Source organism: Rattus norvegicus, chromosome X (assembly GCF_021556685.1).
Source record: "Rattus norvegicus strain SHRSP/BbbUtx chromosome X, alternate assembly SHRSP_T2T, whole genome shotgun sequence".
Classification (NCBI taxonomy): Eukaryota; Metazoa; Chordata; class Mammalia; order Rodentia; family Muridae; genus Rattus; species Rattus norvegicus.
This window is the reverse complement of record NC_141554.1, coordinates 159329489-159334228: the sequence shown is the minus strand read 5'-3', so window position 1 is coordinate 159334228 and position 4740 is coordinate 159329489. Positions and strand designations below refer to the sequence as shown.

The window sequence follows — 4740 nt, the reverse complement described above, 5'->3', positions numbered from 1 at the left end:
TCCAGTGTTTTGTAGACAGGTATCCATTGTACCTGGCCTCCACAACTCTGCATTTTTATTGGTTTTCTTTTTTTTATTGGATTTTTAAAAATTTATTTACATTCAAATGTTATCCCCTTTCCCGGTTTTTCTTCCAGAAAACCCCTATCCCCTCTCCCTCCCCCTTCTTTTATGAGGGTGTACCCCTCGCCAAAAGCTCCCTTCCCTCCTCCCCACACTGATATTCCCCTACAATGGGGGGGGGGGCTTGAGCCTTCCCAGGACCAAGGGCCTCTCCTCCCATTGGGACCTCTGGTAGGAGACAGCTGTATCAGGCTCCTGTCAGCTTGCACTTCTTGGTATCAGTAATACTGTCTGGGTTTGATGGCTCTATGTATATGGGCTGGATCCCCAGTTGGGGCAGTGTCTGGATGGCCTTTCCTTAGAGTCTGTGTCACAAAGAGAAGCTTACTTGATGAATGGTGAGGACTACATTTACCTCTGGATATAAGGACAAATGTTTGTAGATAGTGCTTATGGAATATGGTAACTTAGTAAATTGATGTTTGTAGATTCTCCTCCAATAACCATGACTTCAGTAGCACTGAGTAGTTAGCTAGGTTTCTCATACCAGGCATGGCTTCCTTTTTTTTTTTTTATTAACTTGAGTGTTTCATATTTACATTTCGAGTGTTATTCCCTTTCCCGGTTTCCGGGCAAACATCCCCCTAATCCCTCCCCTTCTTTATGGGTGTTCCCCTCCCCATCCTCCCCCCATTGCCGCCCTCCCCGCAACAGTCTAGTTCACTGGGGGTTCAGTCTTAGCAGGACCCAGGGCTTCCCCTTACACTGGTGATCTTACTAGGCTATTCATTGCTACCTATGAGGTCAGAGTTCAGGGTCAGTCCATGTATAGTCCTTAGGTAGTGGCTTAGTCCCTGGAAGCTCTGGTTGCTTGGCATTGTTGTTCATAAGGGGTCTCGAGCTCCTTCAAGCTCTTCGAGTTCTTTCTCTGATTCCTTCAACGGGGGTCCCGTTCTCAGTTCAATGGTTTGCTGCTGGCATTCGCCTCTGTATTTGCTGTATTCTGGCTGTGTCTCTCAGGAGAGATCTACATCCGGCTCCTGTCGGCCTGCACTTCTTTGCTTCATCCATCTTGTCTAATTGGATGGCTGTATATGTATGGGACACATGTGGGGCAGGCTCTGAATGGGTGTTCCTTCTGCCTCTGTTTTAATCTTTGCCTCTCTATTCCCTGCCAAGGGTATTCTTGTTCCCCTTTTAAAGAAGGAGTGAAGCATTCACATTTTGATCATCCATCTTGAGTTTCATGTGTTGTGTGCATCTAGGGTAATTCAAGCATTTGGGCTAATAGCCACTTATCAATGAGTGCATACCATGTGTGTTTTTCTGTGATTGGGTTACCTCACTCAGGATGATATTTTCCAGTTCCAACCATTTGCCTATGAATTTCATAAAGTCATTGTTTTTGATAGCTGAGTAATATTCCATTGTGTAGATGTACCACATTTTCTGTATCCATTCCTCTGTTGAAGGGCATCTGGGTTCTTTCCAGCTTCTGGCTATTATAAATAAGGCTGCGATGAACATAGTGGAGCACGTGACTTTTTTATATGTTGGGGCATCTTTTGGGTATATGCCCAAGAGAGGTATAGCTGGATCCTCAGGCAGTTCAATGTCCAATTTTCTGAGGAACCTCCAGACTGATTTCCAGAATGGTTGTACCAGTCTGCAATCCCACCAACAATGGAGGAGTGTTCCTCTTTCTCCGCATCCTCACCAGCATTTGCTGTCACCTGAGTTTTTGATCTTAGCCATTCTCACTGGTGTGAGGTGAAATCTCAGGGTTGTTTTGATTTGCATTTCCCTTATGACTAAAGATGTTGAACATTTCTTTAGGTGTTTCTCAGCCATTCGGCATTCCTCAGCTGTAAATTCTTCGTTTCATGGCTTCCTCTTATTGAATCTGTCTTAAGTCTAATTAAAGATTGTTGTTTACTGCCAAGGGATGCTTTCCTCTGCTGTACCCATAGGGTTATAAGGCCATGTGCATCATTGGTTTGCTTCCTAACCTAGGTAGGGGTCTTGGTTGACCTTCTCCTTTGGAAACTTGCATGTTGCCTTCTGATACCATGAAAGCTAGCCCTTGGGGAGTGGACATTGGATCAGTTCCAGCTCAGGGTCCATAGGCCTTGTTTCTGAAGTGTGTATTGTCTTCAGCCATAGGAATATTCCTTCTATCTGTAGGGGAATAGGCAACCAAAGGCAACAACAATAGGCTGTATGTTTTGGAACAGTTCAGGTTAACAACTCACCCAAATATTGAACAGAAGCTGCTAACCCCTGTGGTTGAATTAGGGAAAAGCTGGAGGAAGCTGAGGAGGAGGGCAACCCTGTAGGAGGACCAGCAGTCTCAATTAACCTGGACCCCCGAGATCTCTCAGACACTGGACCACCAACCAGGCAGCATATGCCAGCTGTTATGAGGCCCCAAACATGTATACAGCAGAGGACTCCCAGGTCTGGCTCCAGTGAGGGAAGACGTACCTAACCCTCAAGAGACTGGAGGCCCCAGGGAGTAGGAAGGCCTGGTGGGGTGGGTGTTGAGGAGTGGGGACATCCTCTTGGAGAGTTGGGGGAAGAGGATGAGGTATGGGATGGGGAGCAGTTGGGAGTGCGGGGGGGGGAGGGGAGGGCAGCAGACCAGGAGGGGGAATGAAGTCCGGACTGTAAAAAAGGATTAAAGAATAAAATAGACTGTCTAGAAGCAGCTGCTCAGATCACTCTCTAACCTCTGTCTTCAGCTTACTGCCTTTGCTCCAGAATTTACCATGTCCATCGGAGTGACTCAGATATCCTACAAGATGTCCACCTCTGGTCCCTAGGGCCTTCAGCAGCCGCAAGTTCATGAGTGGACCCTGTGTCATAACAGCTCTTCCAGCTTTTCCTTGGTGGGCAACAACAGCAGCAGCTTCTGGGGAAGCCTGTGCACCAGCGTGAGTCTGGGCAGCTTTGGTGGGGCTGGTGCCAATGTCATCACAGTAGTCATGGTGAACCAGAGTCTGCTGAGCCCCTTTGAGCTGGAGGTGGACCCCCTACATCCAGGCTGTTGGCACTCAGAAGAGGATCAGATTAAATCCCTGAACAAGTTCGCCTCCTACATTCACAAGGTATGCTTCCTGGAGCAGCAGAACAAGATGCTGGAGTCCAAATGAAGCCTGTTATAGCAGCAGAAGACATTGAGGAGCAACGTGGACATGTTTGAGAGCTATCTATATCAACAACCTCCACTGGCAGTTAGAAGCCCTGGGCCAGGAGAAGCTGAAGCTGGTGGCGGAGCTTGGCAACATGCAAGACCTCGGGGAGGACTTCAAAAATAATTATGATGATGAGATAAACAAGTGTACAGAGATGGAGAATGACTTTGTCCTCATCAAGAAGGATGTGGATGAAGCACACATGAACAGTGTGGAGCTCGAGTTCTGCCTGGAAAGACTGACCAACGTGATCAACTTCCTCCAGCAGATCCATAAACAGGAAATCCATGAGTTGCAGTCTCAGATCTCAGAAATGTTTGTGGTGCTGTCCATGGACAACAGTCGTTTGCTGGAGTCGTTGCTGAAGTTTGTGCCCAGTATGAGGACATCACCAAGCACAGCTGGGCTGAGGCTGAAACCATGTACCAGATGAAGTATGAGGAATTGAAGACCCTGGCTGGGAAGCATGGGGATGATCTGTGCCACACAAAGACCGAGATCTCTGTGATGAACTGCAACATCAGCCGCCTGCAGGTGGAGATTGAAGCCCTCAAAGGCCAGAGGACAACCTTGGAGGTGGCCATTGGTGATGCTGTGCAGCGTGGGGGGATGGCCATTCAGATACCAATGCCAAGCTGACTGAGATGGAGAATGCCCCGCAAAGGGCCAAGCCAGCTATGGCGAGGCAGCTGTGAGAGTACCAGGAGCTGATGAACGTCAAGCTGGCGCTTGACACCGAGATCGCCACCTACAGGAAGCTGCTGGAGGGCGAGGAGAGCAGGCTGGAGTGTGGGATGCAGAACATGAGTATCCAGACTGAGCTCATCCTGGGGGACTCACTGGTCCTCGTTTCAGCTATGGAATGAGCTCCTTCCAGGCCAGCTTCAGTTTTGTCTGGAGATCCAGCACTTTTAGCTGCACTAAGGCAGTGGTTGTGAAGAAGATTGAAACCCGCGATAGGAAGGTGGTGTCCGAGTCTTCCGATGTCCTGTCCAAGTGAATGGCCACTGAAGTCATTGCCAGCTTGAGCTCCTGCAGCTGCTCAGGGGTCACGGGGAGATGACTGTGTGGCAGAGTGCAGAGAACTAGAGACCCACTCGAGGATCAGTACTAATCCTCAGGCCAACGTTGGGAGGAATTTCCTATTTGGAATATCCCCTCCCCGCCTTCTACCCAAACCCAGTTCAATCGTATTTCCCAAAATAAAGTCTCAGCTGGTGCTATGAACTAAAAACAAAACAAAGCAAAACAACATAAAAAATAAGACAAAAATAATTTTTCTGGGAAATAAACATCCAATAATGTTTTAACAGAAAACGTTTAAAAGAAAACTCAAAAGAGGGATATCCATACCTGGTATTTGGCCTTGTCCCATTTTAAAGAAGAACTATTGGATTCTCTATGCTGGGACAAAAGGACAGATACAATTTTTCAATCGTTTTAAATTTAAGGAAGACAAGAGATTATAGGCATTAATATGATT

The 4740-nt window shown here is 47.4% G+C and overlaps 1 pseudogene; it reads left to right on the top strand.

Annotated features, from left to right (window-relative positions):
• The first annotated feature begins 2831 nt into the window (after positions 1-2831).
• Krt8-ps2 (keratin 8, pseudogene 2) lies at positions 2832-4257 on the top strand (annotated as a pseudogene).
• Positions 4258-4740: the final 483 nt, after the last annotated feature.